This window comes from Lepisosteus oculatus, chromosome 3 (assembly GCF_040954835.1).
Source record: "Lepisosteus oculatus isolate fLepOcu1 chromosome 3, fLepOcu1.hap2, whole genome shotgun sequence".
In the NCBI taxonomy this organism is placed as follows: Eukaryota; Metazoa; Chordata; class Actinopteri; order Semionotiformes; family Lepisosteidae; genus Lepisosteus; species Lepisosteus oculatus.
In genome coordinates, this window is record NC_090698.1 from 14654786 (window position 1) to 14666938 (window position 12153).

Below are 12153 nucleotides of genomic sequence, written 5' to 3' on the forward strand. Positions count from 1 at the left end.
GGGCTGTCTCGTGTTCATGTTCTTGCTCTAGAAGTGTTATCGTACAGTGAAAAGTGCTGAAGTCCTCATTTTATTCTTTTATAACCCCTTTATTAGCTGAAACAGAGGTACAGCCTTTCAACACCTAATGTGTTTGTCACTGCATTTTTTTTAAGCTGAAGGTTTTTTTTCCTCTTTAGCGTTTTTGTGAGATCCATTTAACAACAATTATGTAAACTCACATGTGTGCTGTCATATGTCCCTTGCAGCAGTCATGCTGAATAATATGTTTCTGCACACAATGATAGACTAAAGTATATGTTAAAAGCATTGACAACTATTTCCACACAGCCTTCAAACTTACCCACCATCTAATAACAGACAAAACCAGATTTAATGGACAGCTGAAATTTTAAGTGTCTTGCACAGCTCTTCGGTTTGGAGTGGAATACAAAATTCACTGTATGACTTTGTTTGACAAGTGCATGAGTGACAAGTGCAAGTCAAAGATGTGATTGGCATTCTCTTAAAACGCTTAGAGTTGTAGCTGATGTAAAATATATACAACATCCCATAATACCCTGTATAATGTAAGCAATTTAAACAGCCACTACAGGGTAATAAATTACTTTTATGAGGCATTCAGCAATGCAGACTAGAAAACCAGCCAGCCCCAAATTTTTCTAAGTGAATCGTAATTTGTCTGACAAGAAATGTTATAACTCCTACATCACACTTAGTAATTTAATGTGATTACTTGACATTGAGTACATCATAATTCGGAACATATTAACATAGGGATCACATAGGGATTGATGTGGATTGGGGACCGAGGGAGTTTGGAACCAGCTACCCAGCCGTATTACTGAAGCTTATACCCTGCCACTACTGAAGGAGGAGTTTAAGTAGAGGACTGTGGGTTAAAAGATGAATCCTAGCAGGGACAGGTAGGTAAAGAGCAGCAGGAGAGTGTAGCAAACATACAAAAGACAGTCCAGAATCAAAATCAGGAAACAAGCATAGTTTAAAGCTGGAGAGACACATTGAAGGTACAAGGGAGGGTACTACAAAGGTAGAACTACAGTAGCCCACTCCCACAATGCTCCCAATGATGTCAGGCATGAAAACAGCAACATAGATGAGATGTAATCTTCCTTTTGTTTCCTGATTTCATAAAAGCTTTATTGAGTCATTGAGTTTATGCCATAAATAAATATGATTTTCATTTTTACATCTACTCACTGCGTTCTACAGGAGCTTCTGCTGTACTGTGTGTCATATGACTTGAAGTGAAGTGAAATTAACAAAGCGAGAGGAAAATGTTACTGCTCTCTCTGTGTTTACCAGACAGAAATGCGTAGTGGTGGCTAATGCTCTAGACTCAGAGAGCAGTGTGAGGTGCTGTTGTACTCCTAGAATGTTTAAATGATCACTGCAATAAGGAAGATGTTGTTCCCCAACTTACAATTAAACAATGATGGAACAGGAAGAATCAGGAAATAATCAAAAGGATGTGTTATGCTAATCGTTAATTTTGAAAAAGTATTCCTTCAAGGTCTGCTTAAACAATTAGATAAAGGTACCTTAGCCAGTCTTACAACACAATAATATTTGGATTTCCATTTGATACCTGCAGTAAAATGCATTAAGGAGAGGGGTGAAAGAGGAAAATTTTAAATGCATCAGTGATACAGTATCAGCTCCTGCTAGCCAAATTTTGCTTCTGCTGGCCACCTAATTTTGATAATTAGGATTACATTATCTGTTTTCAGTTATATGAGGGAAAAGCCTGGAAGGAATTAAGCTGTTTATGCTCGAGGCAAAGAGTTTGAATCAAATATCTATCTAAATAAGCTTATTAAATAAAATAAAGTGGTCCACAGTGTTAAGGGCTTTAGATCATTTAATAAAAAAACTGTTGCATAAACTTAAGAGCACCTGCCATGATCTTTATTGCTCACCAGCTGCAGGAGAAATGTCAGGAGCAATGCGAACGTCTCTTCATGGCTTTTCTTTGATCTTCTAGAAGCCTTTAGCTCTGTCAGCTGAGAGGCACTGTGGGATATCTTTCTGAACTAGCTGAAATTTCTGAAGTTACTCTGAAATTTGTCACAATTCTTAGCCTGGTCCATGACGATATCTGAGTGGTGATTTGCAATTACAGATCAATCACAGATGCAGACAGGAGCCAAGCAAAGCTACTGTACATCTCTGCCTTAACACTGTTCCCCATATTCCATACTGTGCTAAATGATAATGTTAAAACAGATGCTGAAGAATGTGCTCACTTACAAGTGTCTCTTCAGGTGATCTCCAACACCTTTATTGAGGAACTATACAATAAAACTGGACTGAGACTTAGCACTCAGAAGACTAAGCCTTCATCAGGAAGCTCCCAACAGCCCCCAGCTATCCCATAGTGTTGAGGATATCCCATACTTTGAAGGCTATCTCTTGCAGAAAGAAGAGTGAGAGGCTGGTTCTCGCTCCAGAAGAAGTCAACAGGGAATGGAAAAGCAGGAGTGGCAGAAACAGTCCAGTGAAGCAATAACCCACTCGATCAGTTCGTCCCTCTTGGTAAACCTTGCCTATGGAACAACGTAGTCTGTTGATCTGTGTTGAACTGTACTGTATGTAAAGCGAATTTCGGCTGCAACACTATCTTTGAGCAGATAAACTAGAAACGAGTCAGTTACAGTTTAGGTCTGAGCTATAACCATCTGTTAAAACATCATGGACAGTATCTAGAGCATATTTCCAGGCCAAGGAAACTTTAGATGTCATAACAGAGAGATTAAGTAAACATTGAAGTGGTGCAGATAGGATATAAGCCGATGGCTTAAATAAAATTAAAAGGCCATCTGAAACAGATGGCATTCTGGGGATCCAATTGAGAAATTCATGTTAAATATTAAATTGTGTTGACAGGCTGCAAAACAAATTTTCCCGATCAAGGGGCTGATAAGCAAATTTAGCCACACGATTGTTTTAAATTTAGAGTTAGCAGAATCTGTTCCAATCTGATACACACAATTCAGCATGGTTTGTTATAATTATTTTGGAAAACATGTTCTTATTTAAGAATTGTATTTGCAATACAGTATGTAGTTTTAATTGTTGAAAGGTTTCATGTTGAAAAATCCCTAAATAGTTAAATCAGTTTTCTTCACATCTTCACAGGAAGTTGATTGTTTGCATACTGATCCCTTCCATACAAACATAGACAGTACTGTAAAAATGCTGCATTAAGCTGTTGACAAAAGCTTACTAGAAACACAACAGGAGCTCCAGCTCTTCAGCTCAGCAACAGTAACAAAACAGGATCAGGCTTTAGAGGTCATAGCTTTCAGCAACTGCAATCAGATATATTGATTACAAACACAGTGACATAAGATCCAATCGCTATAACTCCGCATGTAGTAAACTGCCCAGAGGAGAACAGTCCAATTGAAAATCCCATTTCAACCTTTCCAGCATAATGTCTTGAAACCACGTGATATCTGAGCTGATATAGTCCAAAACACTGGGGAGACGGTACAGGCATGAAAAAGCCTATCTTTGGCAGAAGCAGGAATTTCCGTTTAAAAAAGCAAACAAGCAAAAGTGCTACCTGATTTATCAAGCTTATTGTTAATTCAGAAACTGATGACAAAAGTTGTGATCTGTCTACAAACTTGACTGAAGCTACCTGCAAGAAAAAAACACAGGAACATTATGCGGAATTGGTAGAGTAGGTGGCCCCAAAAATGTCATTTCCTTTATTGCAAGTGCTGTGACCTGCCTAGAATATGACAGTGCAACCACGAAGCCCTGACAGGTGGAAATGACTTACAACAAAATAAAGCAGAAGCTTGATGTAAGTCTGTTTCATGTGCAACGTCAGGTGAGAAAAGCAATGCTATTTTCTCTGTGCATCAAGACTGACTTCAGTCAAAAGGGCACTATAAGATTCTTTCACTTCCCAAATTCTGTTTGAAAAGCCTGTACGCCCCTTGAATGTATATTAAGATACAGACGTTTGGGGAAAAACAAAAAAAAATAACTTTTTAAAGTGCATTTTACCCAACCAGAGAATTATGCAGTATAAAGACCTAAGAATGTATAGACTACTCACACCTTCTGTGATTCTTGCTTGGTGGAATAAGTGAGCTTCGCAGAACAGTTATTTATTAGTCATAAGAAATATAAGTGTAAGGACATCTGGTACTAAGAGAGGGCCATTTGTATGCACTGGCTTAATTGCTTTTTGGTATGTATTTGTCATGAAGATCTCATCCAGCTGAGTCTTGAAAGAAAGAAAGGTTTTGAGTCCAGCAGCATGACTGTGTAGCTTGTTCCAGACTCCCACAACCTTTTATGTAAAGAAGTACTTCCTGCTCTCAGCTTTAAGTGCAGTTCCCTGTAGTTTGAACTTGTGTCCTCTCTACTGTACATCAGTTAATTGATTGTTTTAATTTTCTGATGAAATATTATACATTCTGATTAAATGTATACGGTTGACTTTGCAGATACAGTACCTCGTATCTGTGAATACCTCACTTACAGTATGTCCCCTTGCAGTCTTTAGTTAAAGACTAAAAAGATTCAGCTCTTGTTCCTTGTCAGTGCAGAACATTCGTTTAACCCCAGGAATACATCTCTCAGCTGCAGACAGCAGGAAAACAACATATTCTTTGTAATTCATTCAAGTACTGGCTGCCTAAACTTTGGAAAAGTGCATTTAAAAGTGAGGACAGGAGGTACTTCTTCACACAAAGGACTGTGAGAGTATGCAACATGTTACCTACTCATGTTGTTGCTCAGATCAATGACATACTAGCAAACGAACACGTTAGATGGGCTGAACGGTCTGCTATTGTTTGTAACCTTTTGTATATTCTTTCAACTTTAATCTCAGTAAGCTTCAGGAAAGCTGTAATGCTGTTTGCAGACAGAACACAGAAATTTGTTCAAGAGAACCTAGGGGTTTTGCTTTTGTGTGAAGAGCTATACCAGGTGCCACATGGTTGTACTTTGAACACTGTTTCATGTAGTGCGGGAAAGATGAAAAGGACTTTAAAGAAAGAACTGCTGTTGCTATTAGTTAAGGAAGACATATAGTCGTTTTATATAATCTGAACTATGAATTCCTTTGTAATCTCCTGACAGTAACAGAATGCGAGATGAAATTCATCGTTTTCTTTCTTTTCTCCCAAACATACAGTAACATACTCATACCTGAATTTTCACTCACAGAAGCGCCTTCTTCTTTTCTTTCAATACTTGGAAACAGCCATCAGGTTGTTGCAGATGAGTTCCAGTAAACTGACAATACTACAACCTAGTTTAAAATGAATACTGAGTGTTTTATGTGTGGGATGAGTTTGTTCTGGCTAGAAATATGTCATTTTCTTTGCCATAATAAATTCTTCCCAAACACATTATTGATTTATTTTTTTTATCATTACAAGTAAGAAGCTGAAACCTTTACCTGAAATAACCAACCAATTGTATCAAGCATAAGGAAACTTATTTTAAAATTTACAAATAGAGGAAATGCAAATACAATACATGGTACCTTATTGCATACATTTAAGTTAAACTAAAATATAGTATATGTCATTCAATAGGTTCCTCAGTATATTCACACAATTAAAGTGCAAAAAATGTAAAGTCTCACAGAGACTTGAGACTTCCAGGCAGTTTTGCTATTCAACATTGCAAAATTAATATATTTGTAATATGTCTGCAGTATACAGTATAAGTACACATACTGTATTATCACCCATCTTAGATTTTAATAGAAGGAAACATCAGAGCAGCATAATTTCTCTGACCCCTGGCCAGCCTGTATATCCGGTAAATAGTTTCGATGTTTTGACTGGCCTCCCAATTACAAATTGTAAACTTGGAACTTGTGGGCTTTGCATTTTCATAAGGCCCCTCCTTCTCCCAAAGAAAAAGCTGCCAGGAACTGGTGCTTCGTAATGTGAGACTGGTAGAGTGGCTTGGTTGAAGTCTTGATTTGGTTCCGGCTCTAGTCTAAATCCTTGTGCTTTAATGAGCTTGTTTAAGTGTCTAATTTGTCAGAACTATATATGTGATTATTATATTGATTAATTAAGGAGATAGGTTATCAATAATTAAACATTTGTTCTCCTCTTTTACTTCTTTTAAGTTTCAAAGTAGTGCCTGCTCATTGCATGACACTCTTGCCCTCACCAAACCCACATCTTAGTAAAAAGGTTATCCCACTGCATTGTTTAATATTGAAGATCATTTCCATCATGCTGGATTGCACAGTGCCACTGTTCTTTTACAATCTCAGACAAGCTTTGCTTCACTTTCACTACAGAAAAAACTACTGTGTTAAAACCACATTGTGCTTTTTGCTGCTGACAGTAAAAGGTTGAGACTATAATTCTTTCCTCAACATGTTGCGTGTGTGCAGTTTTAAGCTGCCTCCTCCTCTCTCTGTGCAGTGCATCTTGTAGGTTACAGTATGGGTCTTTCCACCATTTTATCATATTGTTCATTGCTTTTTGTTACTTTGGACTTTGATTGCTTGGCCAGTTCTTACTGAAAAGTGTGTTCCATTATCAGTAACCAGTATCTCAGAGATGCCATTACATGGCTCCAGCCTTTCTCACCTCTTCTGAATTTCACCAGTAGTTCGCTAGATTTCTGGCTAAGGCCAGCCAACCATATTCCTCCTCTGGGTTTGACAGCTCAATGGAGTCTCATTTTTTTCATGACAGATATCATTTTTCATTGATGATGGAACCATTAGGTATCCATAAAAAACCATTTTGTACCATTAGGAGAGCTCACTGCAGGATATCTTCAGAGCTCCTTCAAATCTGTTTGTGTGGTCAACCTTCCGTGCAAGTTTTAGGAATAGACTGAAGGATTCAATTTAAATGTTATTTCTTTTGCCTGGGACAGTAACAGATTGTGACAGACAGGTACCTACAGTATATGCGATACTCCATGTTGACTGAAGCCTGAACCCTTGCTTGAGTTTGACTTGGATTGAGATGTAGGGACTTCAAATTAAGTTAAAGGCATACAGTATGATCTACTGTTCTCAATCCAGAAAGGTACACTATCTCTAAATTAAAAGTCAGAGCCTCAGCGTCCTTTAAGATGTATTGATGTAAAACTGTTTCCTTACACAAATTTGTGTTCTTTTTCCTATTGTTTTTACTTCCATTAGTAACATGATAAATAAATGAGAAGTTGCAAGCCAGCGTCCAGGTGACTACGGTAAGCATAATTCCCAGCAGAACTCAGGTTTCCTGGTGAGACTGCTTTGCCCCCTGGTTTTCTCTATTAGGACATTTGGACTCTCCTGAGTTCTAACAGATTTATCAAACCCCTTCTTTTTTATTCTAATGTCATTAGAAAAGTTGTCAGTAAAGGGACAACACTTGGAAATGAATGATGCAAACAACAGAGTGGACTCAGCCTAATCAAGAGTTTCTGAATGAAAATGAAGCAAGCATGGAAATTAAGCCACAATTATCCCCTTTTTTCAATTCTCTGATAATTTTGCATGATTAATGGATCACTTTGTATTTGTCTGAGTTAATGGTTGAACACCTACCTTGTTAATTATTGCTGCTTCATGGCTTTGAGCATGTGACAGAACTAATGCTTCCTGCACTGCTTTGGCGCCTTGAACAAGACAATGAGCTCAGCAGGGGTCAGGCTCAAAACTGAGAAAACCTTTAAAACATGTTGCATGTGTCTCAACGACCTTCTGTAGTTCACCCGCACATTTTCCTCAGGCTTTTTATCTCAAATAAAGATTTAACACGCTACACCTGAGCCAAACCATGATTTTTAAGATCCCTGCTATTAAACAGCAGTTTTGTTTTTTAACTTAATAATCCTCAAACTTATACAGTGCTTTTCTGGACACTCCAATCAGAGTGCTTTACAGGTGACTGGGACTCCGCTCCACTACCAACAATGTACAGCCCCACCTGGATGATAACGACGGCAGCCAGAGTGCACCAGTATGCTCACCACACATAAGCTATCAGTGGAGAGGAGAATGCATTGATGAAGTTCATAGATCGTGATTTTAAGAAGTCTATAATTGATAAAAGAATTAAAAAAAATATTGTAATACCCTGCTATTGTACATGTATATGTTGTTATCCATTGATCCACAGAAACAGTATGCTGTGCTGCTATACTTATACCAAGATTCAGTTTCCGTTGGTCAATGCATAAGGCTGAGTTTGTTGAACATGACATATAAACCCCTGGGTCTGCTTGTGCGTCATGTTGTTAACACAGGAACTTTTTAAAATGTTATTGCATTTTGACAAGGTTAGATTCAGAAAAGCTTAAATTTACGAAGTAGCTCCACCACTACCTGCTGATTAGCATGGGGGTTTATTATTTTGTTTTTATAGAAATTCACAAATATCAAAAACTAAAAATGTTTATTTGTAAAAATTACTTATATTCCCAAAGGTTTCTTGTCTACAGCAAGTGGGGGACTTTTCAGCCTTAATTGCCCACATCTAAATGACTACAATAACAGGCTCTGTAGGAATGACACTTCTCTCCTGAATGCAGTGCATTATTAAAGTCACATGTGGCCCAAATTTAAAACACACTTTAAATAACATAACTCCAGGTGCCTTTATGGCAGGCAGGTAAATTCTCAGATGAACCTGCCCAGTCAGCAGGTAGTAGAAAATCAATGTGGAGTGCACCATGAAAAGTTTTTTTTTTTTTTATTTAAAAGACTGAAACATTTCTGTATTTTTAGCAATGCATTTGTGTTGCAGACTTCCAAAACTTTTTATTGAGATACTATCCTTTTCATAAAAAAGACCATCCATGGCCAGCTCCTTCAGAAAATTAAAGTATTAATGTGCATTTTGCCATTGCCCTTTTCACTTGCTTTTTTTCATATGTATGTGCAAGTTTCTAGAAGTGTATCAGCTAATTTAAATGTATTTCTAATTAAACACAAGAAGTACTGTAGATATGTTTGCATATTGCAATAAAAGAAATTGTTCCTCATGATACTTCAGTAAATAATTTCAGAAAATGAGATTATACACATAATCTCAGGTTTGTAAACAATTTTAAGGAATCTTGTTATCGAATGAATAGGGAAGCAGTTTACAATTATGAATGAGATAATATCAAATTGGCTGTGTTATTGCATGGTATAAAATGTCTCTCTGAATAAAATAACATTGTAGTTGTTATCAACATCCTTTGTCACTAGATGAAGAACTCTCCGGGTATGTTCTTCTGTACAAAGCTCTATCTTTGCTTCATCAAACCTGTCCAGTGATGATTAGTCCTGTTCTTTTTGTGTGTGACCAACGGCCATTTTAGTTATTTTACTCTTACTGTTACTATTAATTTTAATGATAAATTTCTCTAAAGCAGTGGTTCTTTACCTGGACCTTCTGGGGGTACAAGACTAGATGCCAGATGTTTGTAGAAGGTAAATCATTGAAAACACAGATTTCACAAAATATCATGTAAGGACACTTCATTGTTTCATGAGATCTTTCATCAAATTGTAGGTAAACCTAAAAAAAGATAGTAATAATATTAATAACTTACACTTACAGAATATAGCGCTTTTCTGGACACTCCACTCAAAGTGCTTTACAGGTAATGGGGACTCCCCTCCACCACCACCAATGTGCAGCATCCACCTGGATGATGCGACGGCAGCCATAGTGCGCCAGAACGCTCACCACACACCAGCTATTAGTGGGGAGGAGAGCGGAGTAATGAAGCCAATTCATATATGGGGATTATTGGGAGGCCATGATTGGTAAAGGCCAATGGAAAATTTGACCAGGACACGTGGGCTTACACCCCTACTCTTTTCGAGAATCGCCCTGGGATTTTTAATGACCACAGAGAGTCAGGACCTCGGTTTTACATCTCACCTGAAGGAAGGCGCCTGTTTACAGTATAGTGTCCCCGTCACTATACTGTGGCATTAGGACACACATAGACTGCAGGATGAGTGCCCCCTGCTTGCCCTACTAACACCTCTTCCAGCAGCAACCTTAGTTTTTCCCAGGAGGTCTCCTTTCTAGGTACTGACCAGGCTCACACCTGCTTAGCTTCAGTGAGTTACCAGGTGCGAGTTGCAGAGTGATATGGCTGCTGGCTATAAGAATCCTTGGCTTTCCCAAGGATTCTTGATTTTACTGTAAAAATAGAATTACAGTATATTATCAATCTCTTTTATTATATACAATCATTTTTATATTAGGTTTAAAGAAATGACCAACCGTACTTGAACAATTTTTGATAATGGGTGCGAGAAGATATTTAAAGAACCAAAGGGGTGCAGGCTGCAGTAGAAGTTAAGAACCACAGATCTAAAGCAATACATGTATAGATACAGTATAGCTGCACTTTTTATTGAAACAAATTGAATAACGTACTGTATTTTGCTCAAGAATACAACAGCATTACTCCACCCAGGATACAATTCATAATTCCCACCATTTCTGCCAGGGCAACTTACAAAATATACAAAGTTTACATTTTCTGTATGCTCAATGGAAAAGTCATGCAAGTTAAAAAAAATTACCAAATGACAGTAACGCTAATGCATAGCCAGAAGTACACTGTAAGACATGTGCCATGGAAAACAGAACAAAATAGCAGGAACTAAAATAATATCAAACATCTAAAGATAACACAGCAAAAAAGCACAGCACAAGAAGCATTAAGAATCTTCCAAAAGCACTGCAGCAATTCTCTTGTCTTTCTTTTCTGAAAAAGGTTTTCCATCTGTAACTGAAGGCCTCTCTACCCCTACTGCCACAATCCCATCCTTCGAAAGTTTAGAGGAGTAGATGGATTGCTGCAATAATGATGGCACAGTCACAATTGCAAAGAAGTGTAATGGTGTTAATTGTGAGGAACTGTGTCCCCAAAGTCCACACCACCCAAAAAAAAAAAAACAGTGAAAAATACCAACTAACCAAAGGGGAAAAACCACAAAACCTCCAACTTCCTCCTATCTCTCTTCTCCTAGCTTGAGGAACTCCTTTTCTAGGTTAAACTCCTCCCCCTAGAATATTCCACTATAAAGCATATAATATTCTACAAAATAATAATGAGAATTCTGATATACACCTTTCTCCAGTAAATACGCAATTAAACACGTCACATATTATTAACTCTTTTTATGTACATAAATGTTTTAAGGAAAATACTATGCCCTCTTAACGGTATGTTCTTATAAATCAATGCACGCATGCGCAACCCTGAACAGGCAGTACCAAGTCAGCCCCTGTTGCCATGCTAAGGTTTGGGTCCTACAGGTTGCGAGAGAAAGTATTTTGCCGGTGAGAAATCAAAACAAGTCGTTTCAAACACGCGAGTTAAACACTTTGGTTTGAGTTAATGTTTAATTTTGACCATACGTGAATAACCTTACTTTTCTCTGTGTGTGCTCCCACAGAGCAAGCAAAGCTGTCGATGGAATTCCAGACTGGGTAAAGTTTTTTTTTACGTTTGAAACCAGATTAATTGCCTTTTTATTAGATAGTGAAATATTTGTGTATGTGTATGTGTATGTAGATACCTCCCTAGTGCCAGTTGATCTGGAAATGGAGTCTCTAGTCACACCTACTAATAATGACAAAACTTTAAAAATTGTAACAAAAATACCAAATAGCTCAAATGTAACTATGTAAGGCAGATAAAAAATTGTAATATCTCTACAGTATAGATAAGTAAAAGAAAAAAACACTTGTCTAGTAGGTCACCAAACTTACTGTAACTGCTTGTGTTCTAGTTTCTCAAACTTTTTGCACTGCATCCATGTAACACCGCAATCTGTACTGCACTCGTGAAGAACTCCTTCCAGACACATCCGGTCACTGAGATTGTATACCCACAATATAAAACATACACCAGCAAGCAATGCACTGGCCTTCTGCAGGGAAGCCAGTGAACTTCAGTCCCAATGCTACCCACCTCAGCATCACATACTCAGGGTTCTCTGCCTCATCAGCTTCAGAAACATTTTCAACTCCCTGCTGAACACATCCTCCTGAAGAAACCACTCATCTGTGACATGATGGCACCACACAAAATAACCCTGTTATCTATGTTCTGTTGCAGTCCTGGGGTCTTTTAAGTTATTTTTGGAAGGGACTAAAGGGAAAACTGTAAATGCAT

General features: G+C 37.8%; 1 long non-coding RNA gene across 1 annotated transcript in view; it reads left to right on the forward strand.

The window, feature by feature from the left end:
- Window positions 1–11249: 11249 nt before the first annotated feature.
- LOC138237685 (uncharacterized) overlaps window positions 11250–12153 on the forward strand; it is a 50969-nt gene continuing 50065 nt past the window's right edge. Inside the window, exons 1-2 of the long non-coding RNA XR_011189038.1 lie at window positions 11250–11315; window positions 11432–11465. This is a non-coding gene — a long non-coding RNA (uncharacterized lncRNA). The remainder of the gene's footprint in view (window positions 11316–11431; window positions 11466–12153) is intronic.